Genomic DNA, 13,950 nt, shown 5'->3' on the forward strand with positions numbered 1-13,950 from the left:
TGGAGAGAGGTGAGCTGCCCTGTCACACACCCCTGCTCCATGACTTCTGCTCCATGACTGCTGAGGAGGCAGAAGGAATGCTTCTGCTTGGGCCAAGGCTGCCCCTCTTTCTCTTGGTTGTTGCCACCTCCTTCTCTAACACTGATTGGCCTTGGTTTTCACAGATGGCGAAGATGACCAGAGCCAGCTCTCCAGGGGACGGACCATTTGATTTTCCTATGGTGACCCCTGTCCGGGGCTCCGGCTACAGAGCCACTGTTCTGGGAGGCCTAGGTAACGCCTGACCCCTTCCTCACCCCTTACACCCTCATGTCAGCCTCAGGGATGGGAAGTCCACCTCTGCACCCTTCCTCAGGAGGCTTCCTACCTCTGTACCCTGATCCGAGGGAACTTTCAGAGAAACGGGAAGTTGGGAAAATCCTACCCACTATGGCGAAGATCTTTTAAATGATTTCTATTTTATTTTTATTGAAACTTAGGTCTTAAAAGCTTAAAATTAAGAACAGAATACATAAACTACTCATTAGCACCCAGGAGGTGGTGGAGATATGTTCTCCGCCCTCGCAGGGAAGGCTCCCTCTGTGCGTCCTTCCAGTCACAGCAGCAGGGCTACTACCTATCCCAAAGGTAGAAAAACCTTACAGTGAAACTGCTCTTCTAGTCAACTGGTCAGTAGCCTTAAAAGTAATTTTCTGATTGTAACCTTCTTCCTTTCCTTGCCTCAATTAAAAATATTTTCTAGGGGCTTCCCTGGTGTCGCAGTGGTTGAGAGTCCGCCTGCCGATGCAGGGGATGCGGGTTCGTGCCCCCGTCCGGGAAGATCCCACATGCCGTGGAGCGGCTGGGCCCATGAGCCATGGCCACTGAGGCTGCACGTCTGGAGCCTGTGCTCCGCAACAGGAGAGGCCACAACAGTGAGAGGCCTGCGTACCGCAAAATATATATATATATTTTTTCTAATAAGAAACTCACTATACTCTGAAAGCCTCAAGCTTTCAGTTTGCATTTAAAGAAGAATATACCTGTACATTGGCATCAACCTCAGTTCCCAAAGGCATGTATGTGACAAATCTCATCTCTGTTTTTAAAATATATTAACTTAGTTTTTATTCTGTGTCCCCATGAAGCTAACCTGGCATTAAATTCAGGCCTGGACCTTCTCTTTACTTCTGTTCTGCTTTTAGGTCACAGGAATCTTTTTGGTGCTATGGCTTGAATCACAGGGACTACGACTTCTTCCATCAAGACCTGGCAACAGCTACATCCCTGTGCCCTTAACATCTCCTCAGTCCATGGCCCTGCTCCTCCAAGACCACAGCTCTCTCCTCTCCTCAAGCCAAGGGGAAGAGTCTCAGTCTCTCTTTCACCCTGGCCTTACCCCTTTCCCTCAAGCCCTAATCTCCTCAGTTGATAAAAGTGTCTAGGAAAACAAATCCAAGAAGTCTCCAAGCTTCCACAGAGCTCGGCTGTCCACCCTTCTCCATGCCCCTTTGGACACAGTGGAGCACAGATCCTGTTATGAGCAGGGTTGGGGGTGGAGGAGATAAGAAAAGGGTAAGTATGGAGGGAATAAGAATTATACAATTAATTCAACAAAATATTTCCAACCACGTGCTGTTCTTGTGCTCTGTTTTCTCAGTGCTCAAATCACCCTGACCTGTAAGGTGCCCTCTCACAATGAGACATCAGGGCACATTTCCTAGGAAGTAAGTTACCTTGGCATGTGATTTCATATAAGGTGGCCTTAGATGTCAATCTCTATGAATTAGGCTCCAAGCAGGGTGGTAAAAAGTAAGGAAACCCCATTTTAAATAACCTGTCTTTACTCCTGAGTTCTGTGAATTAATCTACTAATCTAATTTCTTTGAAGCTCTCATTTTGGTTGGATGCACAGGCATTTAATAGTAAAATAATTGGACAAGAGTAGATGGTTTAAGTGCACAGCTAATGGGGTTTAAACACTTCTTCTACCTCCTTGTCTTGCCTGACTAGCTACCATTCCTGGTTCAGGATAGGACTTATTTATGAATAGGCAAGTTATAGCATCATCTGTTTGTGCGATCTAAGGGATTCAAAAGTTTCACCCCAAAGAACAAAGATTTGTCTCTATCAATCTGCATTGCTGTCTGAAATTCTACTCATTAAACATTTATTTCCTTGTAATAACCAATGTCTCTTGGATAGCTCAGGTGTCCTCTTAAAGATGCAATTATTAACCTTGGGAAAGAGAATACTGTTATGGGATGTGATTTTATCTGATTGCTTTTCATTTGAAAGGAGCAGCTAATACCCTGACTCCACTGACGCCTTGGGGAATACACATAATGATTACTGGGAAAAGGAGGTATAACTAATATGTCCCCAGTCTTGATGTGCCTGAGGCAATCAAATAAGGCCACCTTTTAAAAAGTATCTATAATTCAAAGGCACAGGATCTTCATCTCTTAGATTCCAGGAATTCCTTTTTTTTTTCTTTCAGCCTTAATCCCAGAGGGAGGGTGACTTGAGTTAGAGCCCTCCTGCTGACTCACAGTGAAAATGTAGCGTGAGTCAATAAGGACCCTTGTGGCCTTAAGCCATGGAAAGTTTTGGATTTATTTGTTGCTGAGACATACTCTAACCTATTCCTTTTTTTTTTTTTTTTTCCCCTGAGTTTACCTCCCCAAAGTAATCCCTGGAAATCACTGAGGAATGTTTACATGGTCCCCAGATTCTCTCTGGCTGTTGCTTGTCCCCTCTGCTGTACTCTGAGCTGCTGCTGCATTGGGACTCAGAAGTTACCTCTTGACTTCTTGTAGGTTCTGATGTTCTGCTTCTGTGGCTTGCTCTCCTCCTCTTTCTCCTCTTCCTTCTCCTTCTTTTTATTCTTCTTCACCACTTTCCTCCTTGCCCCTTTGGCAACTCTCCAAGGTACAGCTAAAAATAAGCTGAAGGTTTAAAAATATTTATTGATGACTGAGGACAACAGTAAGGAATTACTGTCCAAAAGAGAACACTTTAAGCTGTATGTGGGTTATTGCTTCTACACACACCCCTCCACACGAGTGGCCCCCTAATGACTGTCTCTCTCCTTAGCTCCTCACAACGTTGAAGTAGCAGTTCAAATTCCACCAAGATAGGGGCCATTCACCATGTTCCACCATTGCTAGACTCCACCATCAACACAAAATCATCTCCAGACGGCTGACTCTGCTCTTCTTTAAGAGACTCTGCCAAATTATTAGACAAAACTGCTCAGCATCTCATCTCTTGGATGAAATGGACAAATTCATAGAAAGATATAAATGAACCAATCTGACCCAAGGAGAAACAAAATCTGAATAGACCTATAATGAGCATAAATAAATAAATAAATAAACTAAATGAGCAATGGAAAAATTTTCAACAAAGAAAAACCTAGGCCCAAATGGCTATACTGGTGATTTCTATCAAATATTTAAAGAAGAAATAATGCCAATATTAAACAAACTCTTTTAGGAAATAGAAGAGGCTGGACTAGTTCCCAATTCATTTTACTAGGTCAGTATTAGCCTGATACTAAAGCCAGATAAAGGCACTACAAGAAAAGAAAACTAGGCTCATGAACACAGATACAAAAATCTTTAATAAAATGCTAACAAAATAAACAAAAACCCAGGAAAATATAAAAAGAATTATACACCATAAACAAGTGAGGTGTATCTGAGAATACAAGGTTGGTTTAACATTCAAAATCAATTAATGTAACACTATATTAACAGAAGAAATGAAAAAAAAATCATCCCAATGAAGCAGAAGAAGCATTTGAAAAATTCCAATACTTATTTATGATTAAAAACTTTTAACACACTAGGAATAGAAGGAAACCTCCTCAATTTGATAAAGGGCTTCTATGAAAACCCTACAGCTAACATCATACTTAATGTGAGAGACTGAATTCCTTTCCTCTAAGATCAGGAATGAGACAAAGATATCTACTCCAACCACTTGTGATAGTTAATTGTATATGTCAACATATGTACATATACACACACACACACACACACACACACATTCTGTTTCCCTGGAGAACCTTGGCTAATACATCACTTCTATTCAACATTGTACTAGAGGTTCTAGCCAGTGCAACAAGGCAAGAAAAATAATGTAAGAGCATATATATTGGAATGTAAAAGTATACAGATTGGAAAAAAAAGAAGTACAATTGTATGTAGTTACAGATGACACAATGTTATGCATAGAAAATCCCAATGAACCTATAAAATCTATCAGAAATAATAAGTGAGTTTAGCAGTGCCACAGGATAAAAAAATCAGTGTACAAAAATCAATTGTGTGTTATACTTCAATAAAGATGTTAAAAAACAAAACAAAACACAATTGTATTTCTACATATGAACAACCAACAACCTGAAAATGCAATTAAGAAAACAAATATAGTCATAATAGCATCAAAAAGAATAAAATACTTAGGAATAAATTTAACAAAAGAAATGCAATATCTATACAATGAAAACAACATAACATTGCTGAAAAAATGTAAAAGATCTAAAATTTAAAAGATCAATATAAATGAAAAGATACAGCATGTTCATGGAATATAAGACTTCATAATACTAAAATTGCAATTCTCCCCAAACTGATCTATAAATTCAAAACAACCCCAATCAAAATCCCAGTTACTGTTTTTTTTTTCTGAAAAATTGACAAGCTAACCTTAAAATGTATATAGAAATGCAAAGGACCTAGACTAATCAAAATATTTTTTAAAAATTTCAAACTTACTGTAAAGCTACAGTAATCAAAACAGCATGGCAGGGCTTCCCTTGTGGCACAGTGATTAAGAGTCCACCTGCCAATGCAGGGGACATGGGTTTGAGCCCTGCTCTGGGAAGATCCCACATGCCACGGAGCAACTAAGCCTGTGTGCCACAACTACTGAGCCTGCGCTCTAGAGCCCAAGAGCCACAGCTACTGAAGCCCACACACCTAGACCCCATGGTCTGCAATAAGAGAAGCCACCGTAATGAGAAGCCCATGCACCGCAACAAAGAGTAGCCTCCACTCGCTACAACTAGAGAAATCCTGTGTGCAGCAACAAAGACCCAACTCAGCCAAAAATAAATAAATAAATAAATTTATTTTTTAAAAAAATTCCTTAAAAAAAACAGCATGGCATAGGCATAAGGATAGACATACAGATTAAAGACACAAAATAGAGAGTTCAGAAATAATCCCACACACCAACCTTCAAGATGTTAGAGGAGTAAGACATGGAGCTCACTTTCCTCCCCACAAATACATCAAAAATACATCTAGGGCTTCCCTGGTGGTGCAGTGGTTGAGAGTCCACCTGCCTATGCAGGGGACACGGGTTTGTGCCCTGGTCCAGGAAGATCCCACATGCCGCGGAGCGGCTAGGCCTGTGAGCCATGGCCGCTGGGCCTGCGCATCTGGAGCCTGTGCTCCACAACGGGAGAGGCCACAACAGTGAGAGGCCTGCGTACCGCAAAAAAAAAAAAAAAAAAAAAAAAAATCACAACATCTACCTGTGGAACAACTCCTACAGAACACCTACTGAACTCTGGAAGAAGACCTGAGACTTCCCAAAAGGCAGGAAACTCCCCATGCACCTGCGTAGGGCAAAAGAAAAAAGACAAAACAGAGACAAAAGCATCATTCAGCTTTTTCTTTTCCTCTACAGCTGACCATAATAATAAACAAGTAAATTTCCTGCTAAAAAAAAAGAATAAGGACAGTACCTGCACCTTGGGGAGGGAGCTGTGAAGGAGAAAAAGGTTCCATACACTAGGAAGCCCCTTCACTAGTGGAGACGGGGGGGTGGGCGGGGGGGGGGAAGCTTCAGAGCCACGGAGGAGAGCACAGCAACAGGGGTGCAGAGGGCAAAGCGGAGAGATTCCTGCACAGAGGATCGGTGCCGACCAGCACTCACCAGCCCAAGAGGCTTGTCTGCTCACGCGCCAGGACGGGTGGGGGCTGGGAGCTGAGGCTCTGGCTTCGGAGGTCAGACCCCAGGGAGAGGGCTGGGGTTGGCTGCGTGAACAAAGCCTGAAAGGGGTTAGTGCACCACAGCTAGCCGGGAGGGAGTCTGGGAAAAGGTCTGGAACTGCCTAAGAGGCAAGACACCATTGGTTGTGGGTGCGCAAGGAGACAGGATTCAGAGCACCACCTAAATGAGCTCCAGAGATGGGCGCAAGCCATGGCTATCAGCGTGGACCTCACAGACGGGCATGAAAACGCTAAGGCTGTTGCTGCAGGCACCAAGAAGCCTGTGTGCAAGCACAGGTCACTAACCATACCTCCCCTCCCGGGAGCCTGTGCAGCCCGCCACTGCCAGGGTCCCGTGATCCAGGGACAACTTCCCCAGGATAATACACAGCGTGCCTCAGGCTGTTGCAACCTCATGCTGGCCTCGGCCACCGCAGGCTTTCTCTGCATTCCGCACCCCTCTCCCCGCCCTCCGACCCCCCCCCCCCCGCCCCGCCCCGCCCCGGCCTGAGTGAGCCAGGGGCCCTAATCAGCTGCTACCTTAACCCCGTCCTGTCTGGGCGAAGAACAGACGCCCTCAGGTGACCTACATGCAGAGGCAGGGACAAATCCAAAACTGAACCCCGGGAGCTGTGCGAACAAAGAAGAGAAAGGGAAATAAAAACAAAAATAAACAAATCATACCTAATGAACTTAAACGCTTTTGCACAGCAAAGCAAACCATAAATAAGACGAAAAGACAACCCTCAGAATGGAAGGAAATATTTGCAAATGAAGCAACTAACAAAGGATTAATCTCCAATATATACAAGCAGTTCATGCAGCTCAATATCAAAAAACAAACAACCCAATCCAAGAATGGTCAGAAGACCTAAATAGACATTTCTCCAAAGAAGACATACAGATTACCAACAAACACATGAAAGGATGCTCAACAACACTAATCATTAGAGAAATGCAAATCAAAACTACAATGAGGTATTACTTCACACTGGTCAGAACGGCCATCTTCAAAAAATCTACAAACAATAAATGCTGGAGAGGGTGTGGAGAAAAGGGAACCCTCTTGCACTGTTGGTGGGAATGTAAATTGATGCAGCCACTATGGAGAACAGTATGGAGGTGCCTTAGAAAACTAAAAATAGAACTACCATATGACCCAGCAATCCCACTACTGGGCATATACCCTGAGAAAACCATAATTCAAAGAGTCATGTACCACAGTGTTCACTGCAGCACTATTTACAATAACCAGGACATGGAAACAACCTAACTGTCCATTGACAGATGAATGGATAAAGAAGATGTGGCACATATATACAATGGAATATTACCCAGCCATAAAAAGGAATGAAATTGAGTTATTTGTAGTGAGGTGAATGGATCTAGAGACAGTCATACAGAGTGAAGTTAAGTCAGAAAGAGAAAAACAAATACTGTATGGTAACACATATATATGGAATCTAAAAAACCCCCAAAAACAGTGGTTCTGAAGAACCTAGGGGCAGGACAGGAATAAAGATGCAGGCATAGAGAATGGAGTTAAGGACACAGGGAGGGGGAAGGGTAAGCTGGGACGAAGTGAGAGTGGCATGGACATATATACACTACCAAATGTAAAATAGATAGCTAGTGGGATGCAGCCACAGAGCACAGGGAGATCAGCTCGGTGCTTTGTGTCCACCTAGAGGGGTGGGATAGGGAGGGTGGGAGGGAGATGCAAGAGGGAGGAGATATGGGGATATATGTATACGTTTAGCTGATTCACTTTGTTATAAAGGAGAAACTAACACACGATTGTAAAGCAATTATACTCCAAAAAAGATGTTAAAAATAAAAGTTATTATAAGGAAAAATTTCCAATGACCCCAGATTCTTGCATCTTCCCAAACATAGAAAAGCACAAATATGATAACTTGAGATGCCTGTTCTTTGTGATTATCAGTAATCTCTTGATGCTTGACTATGTGATTTTCCGAGCAAAAATTTCATATATATCCTGGCTCCTCCCTTATCTCTTTAGAGCAGTTCCTCAGAGCTATCTGAGATGCTGTCTCCCAGACTATAGTCCTCAGTAAGGTCCCTGAATAAAACTTAACTCACAACTTTTACATTGTGTGTTTTTCTTTCAGTTGACATAATATAAAAATATTAATGAGATGTTATAAAAAATTAAGTTTTCAAAATCTGGTGTGCATTTTACATTTACAGCAAATTTCTGTTTGGTCTAGCCACATTTTAAAAAATTTATTTTTTTACTTAGGCTGCACCAGGTCTTAGTTGTGGCATGCATGCAGGATCTAGTTCTTCGACCAGGGATCAAACCCAGGCCCCCTGCGTTGGGAGCATGGAATCTTATCAACTGAACCACCAGGGAAGTCTCTGGACTAGCCACATTTTAAGAGCTCAGTAGCCACCTGTGGCTAATGGCTACTGTATTGGAGAGACCAGCCCTACTAGACCCTGATCCCTTAAATTTCTGTCAACCATACTCATCCTTCCCTGAAACACTCCAAGATTATTTGCTTCATATCTTTTTTTTTTTTTTTTTTTTTTTAGCGGTACGAGGGCCTCTCACTGCTGTGGCCTCTCCCGTCGCGGAGCACAGGCTCCGGACGCACAGGCCCAGCAGCCATGGCTCACGGGCCCAGCCGCTCCGCAGCACGTGGGATCCTCCGGGACCGGGGCACGAACCCGTGTCCCCTACATCGGCAGGCGGACTCTCAACCACTGTGCCACCAGGGAAGCCCTGCTTCGTATCTTGATCGGCACTGTTTCCTTTTCTTGGAAATTCCTTCCCCTGTCTAAGTCTTTTGAATTTTGCCTACCTTCTAGTGTCATCTCAAATGTAAGGCAAAGCTTTTCCGCCTGGGCCAGAGGTGTTCGCTCACTTATCTTTCCTACCATAGATTATCTTAATCTATGCACATATATCATTTCTCTTTATTGTCTTGTTGAAAGTATTGAGACATTTTTGTTTCTCTTCTCGGGCCTAACAGATTGCCTTGCACATAGTAGGTACTCAATAATCATTCATTGTTTTAAAGTGGATTGCACTGAATTCACTGCAAAGGAAAGGAACTAGTCTATTGAGAATCAAACCACTGATAGCTAGTGAAACATCTGTCTGGCAATATGTTTTCTACCTACCGTGAAATCAGAGGCCTGCTGACTTGTCACTCTATATCCAAAGCAACCATTAATTATATGGAAAATGTTCACATAATGTTATGTGGTAATTCAAGAGAGTTCTCATCATTAAGTTGATGATTATATTTTATTTAGCTATTATCACTTTAAGGCTGTGCAGGGCTCCCTTTCGGTAGACTGTCTGTTAACTTAGCTAGAATATTCTCTGTCATTTTGTAAAAAACTGCCAGTCTGTTTTTCAGGCACTGAGGATTGTTGAAAGGGATGGAAAGAAATGGTAACTGCTTTGACTAAATATTTATAAAGTGTTCACATCTCCCTGGTTCCATTCTATTTAAAAAGCGAATTCTGTCTGCTAGGAAAAAAGAGTAAAGGAGCACTAGAGCACCAGATTTCCTCTCTCCAAGTTCTATCTTTCCACTTACACTTGTTTCTGTCTGCTGTGAGGCTGCAAAAAGCACTAGCTTGCTTTCCTTACAGAGGTCCCAGAACCGAGGTTACTTAAGTTTCTTCCCCAAAGAATATGAAAAATGACCTCATACAAAAACTTGTTATTAATACTGAAGTGTTACTTCACATAGGTGTTTGCACTGTATTTATTTGACAATACAAATGAAACCCTTGTGGGTCTCTCTGACTTACCCGGTGTCACACCATTTAGACTCTCCTGTACAAAGTATCAAGACCAGCTTTTCACTCACCAGAGTCCTAGACTTCGCAGAATGTGGAGGTTCTCAAGCAAGACGAGATTACTGCATATTAGGAACTTGTACTCTGACAAGAAAACCCCTGGGTTAATAACCATTCACTGACTGTGAGATATTGAGCAAGTTCATAAACTGAGCTTTGTTTCTTTCCGTATAATACTATTTAGCTCATAAAATTGTGGACAGGGCTTCCCTGGTGGCGCAGTGGTTGAGAGTCCGCCTGCCGATGCAGGGGACACGGGTTCGTGCCCCGGTCTGGGAAGATCCCACATGCCGCGCAGCGGCTGGTCCCGTGAGCCATGGCCACTGAGCCTGCGCGTCCGGAGCCTGTGCTCCGCAACGGGAGAGGCCACAGCAGTGAGAGGCCCGCGTACCGCCAAAAAAAACACAAAAAATTGTGGACACAAAAAAGTTGCCTGCCATTTCAGTAAACAACAAATGTTGCCCGCTATCAAGCGATCAGCCACTGCAGCCACACCCAATGGTGTGCCTTGAGGGGAATTCAGAATGGAGAAAAACAGGATACTGGCCCTAGATAGATAAGATGCCTGTCAAAGGAATAAGTTCAATGAGCCCAGACTCTTGTATCTTCCCACACTTAGAAAAGCACTAAAATCATTAACTTGAGAGGTCTGTTTTTTTGTGATTAGTAGTAATCTTTGATGTTCGACTGTACTTTTTTTTTCCAGCAAAAATTCCTAGATATCATGGCTCCCACCTTACCTCTTTGAAACAGTTCCTCAGTGTCAACTTAAAAAAAGGCACAACATGAGAGTTGTGAGTTAAGTTTTATTGGGGGGCAAAATAAGGACTATAGCCCGGGAGACAGCATTTCAGATAGCTCTGAGAAACTGCTCCAAAGAGGTAGGGGGGGGAGGTCAGTATACATGTGATTTCAGCAAGGGGTGTACATGCAATCAAGCACATAGTTTTTGTAGAAGGTTTCTGCTAGTCTCGTGATGGTTACTGCGTCATGAGGAGCAGTCATCACCAGGAAGGATTTTAGTGCTTTTCTAGATATGAGGAGATACAAGAATTGGGCTCATAAAATCGGCTCCTGAAAATAACTATCAGAAGACCTGTTCTGCCAGTTTTTCCCAGAGCACAGAGTGCCTCATTTCTGCTCTCCACCCTGAGCTCCTTTCAGGGAGTGTTGAAAGTCAGCAGCTGCAGCAGCGCATGATTTAATCCTTGTAGAGGTAGATGGCAAGTGCCAATTTATAGTTGACAAGAGCTATCTGAGAGGCTGTATCCAGGGTATAGTCCTCAGTAAGGCCACCAAATAAAACATCATTCTCAACTTTAGGTTGTGCCTTTTTCTTTTTTGTGACAAAATCATTGTGAGGTTTAGATGAGATAAGGCGCCATAGTACATAAAGTGCCTGATGCATGGTAAAGGCCCAATAAATATAAGACATTATTATCTTCCTCTGAGAAAGACATCCATTTACAAAATAGTAGGTAACATACTTTTTAATTCTCCTGTGAATTAAATGGTAATTGTCACAGCCCTCAGGGGTTAACAGGTGAGGCTGCCCAAAGTCAAAGGAGAGCAACCCAGAGGTTACACCCAAGATCTTGTCATCCTTGTCATACATTTGTTATGAGGGCAGAATGTGCCACCCAAAACATGCCTCCTTGGCATAAGGATTATTTTGAGCTGATTTTTTTGAGAAACTGCACACAAGGGAGCTCTGAAGATAGAGTAGAAGTTACTGTTTTGTAAGGGAAATTTACATTAGAAAGGGAGCCTGTGCCAGGAAGAGAGTTATTACCAGAAATAACTTTCTCACCTAAGAGACTTACCTGCATAGCAGGGCTACCTTTGTTTACCTAACATTTTCTCTTCTCACCTTCCTGTGAATTGCCTCCCTGCCACTGAAGCCCCAGAACCGTCTCCCTTTCTTTATTTAGCTCAGGATGTATAAGCCTCAATGTCTGGCTACCTTTTGAGTCTCATATCTTTGTGGGGCCCCCATGACCAATTAATTAAATATATTAATTAATTTCCAATTTAATTTTTAAATTAAAATTAAATTAACTAATTTAATTAACTTAAGTGCCTAATTAATTTAATTTACACAATTAAAAATCTATTTCTTCTGTTAATGTCTTTTATTAAAAGGGTGGGGGGGGTCAGCCAAGAACCTAGAAGAATAAAAAGAAAATTAGTTTTCTCCCCTGCATTTGGGATACCAGGGTGCCTCAGAACATCAAAATTTGGAAGTTTTGCTATAAAATATTATTGTCCCCCACTACACATAGGAGAAAAATTGAGGCTTGAGAAAGTTAAGGCTACACAGCTCATCAGTACCTAATAAATAGTGATGTTGTTGCTAATAAACAGTGGTGCTGAGATTTAGTCTTCAATAATCTTCGAACTATTTAGTCAAGTCTACATGTTTATTTTAATATTTATGGCAGTTATCTTTTCGTTAAACTTTTTATTTTGAGACAATTGTAGGTTCATATGCAGTTGTAAGAAATAATACAGAGAGAGCAAGAGAGATCACATTAACCCTGTACCCAGTTTCCCCGAATGATAACATCTTGCAAAACTATATTATCACAACCAGTACATCTGATAGGGATAGCATAGGATAGTTACACAGGTAGTTATAGAAGTCCCAGTAGGGGACTATAGATAGAAAGGGAAACCTAGGAAACTTTGGGAGACCACTGTAAGTTAACGATCACTCAAAAAGCTATTGGGGCTTCCCTGGTAGCGCAGTGGTTGAGAGTCCGCCTGCCGATGCAGGGGACACGGGTTCGTGCCCCAGTCCGGGAAGATTCCACATGCCGCGGAACAACTGGGCCTGTGGGCCATGGCCGCTGAGCCTGCGCCTCCGGAGCCTGTGCTCCGCAACGGGAGAGGCCACAACAGTGAGAGGGCTGCATACCCAAAAAAAAAAAAGCAATAGCAACATCATGGAAGGAAGCAGCCTTGCTTAACTATAAAGCCATAAATAAAAGCACAAGATATGCCCCAGGCCATTAGGTGGAAGAAAAATGTCACCACCCTTCTACTGATTTGAATAAGCACTATGATAATCCTAGTTTGACCTCAGAGGGTCAGACACTCTCCTGCCTGATATGAAGGAGGAACTAGTGATATAAGCCTCATGTCTACTTGAAGAAGGCGGTCTTTTCCCCTCCCCCTTTCCTTGACTATAAAATTGTAGCCCACTTAATCCTCAGGGCAGAGCTCTCTCGCCTGCCTGCTTGCATCTCTTACAGTGTCCTATATTAATACATCTACTTCTTTCCTATCACTTTGCCTCTCACTGAATTCCTTCTGCACTGAGACACAAAGAACCTAAGTCTCAGTAAGTCCAAACACCAGGTGAGTGATTCTAATTAAAAGATCGTGGGTTCAAGTCCCAATCTGAGGTGCACAGTTTCACACCCACCTTGATGCCGTCAAGTTACAAAATGTTTGCATCGTGAGAAGGATCCTTCATTTGTCATTTTATAGGCACCTCCACTTCCCTCCTTCCCCTTCCCCCTCCTTAACCCTGGCAAGCACTAACCCTATTCTCCATTTCTATAATTTTGTCATTCCAAGAATGTTATATAAAAGGAATAATAAAGGTTTCTTTTCGCTTCAGACTATATTAGATGTGACTCAAAGCACATATGCTCTTTCAGTGAACAATAAATATGAATTTAGGGTGGATGAAGAGGCTTGAAGTTTATAGAGCTGGAGAGATAGGCAAGGGCCAGATCATATGTGCCACATGAAATAATTTGAATGTTATTCCATAGCCCATGGAAAGCTGTTTAAGCATTTTAGTTAGGAGAGTAACAACTTCAGATGTGTGATTTAAAAAGCTCACTCTGGGGCTTCCCTGGTGGCGCAGTGGTTGGGAGTCCGCCTGCCGATGCAGGGGACATGGGTTCGATCGCTGGTCCGGGAAGATCTCACGTGCCGCGGAGCAACTAAGCCCGTGCGCCACAGCTACTGAGCCCACATGCCACAACTAAGGAAGCCCCCATGCCTAGAGCCCGTGCTCTGCAACAAAAGAAGCCACCAGGATGAGAAGCCCACACACCGCACCAAGAGCAGCCCCTGCTCGCTGCAACTAGAGAAAGCCTGTGCACAGCAA

The sequence above is a fragment of the Stenella coeruleoalba genome, assembly GCF_951394435.1.
Source record: "Stenella coeruleoalba genome assembly, chromosome: 9".
Taxonomy (NCBI): domain Eukaryota; kingdom Metazoa; phylum Chordata; class Mammalia; order Artiodactyla; family Delphinidae; genus Stenella; species Stenella coeruleoalba.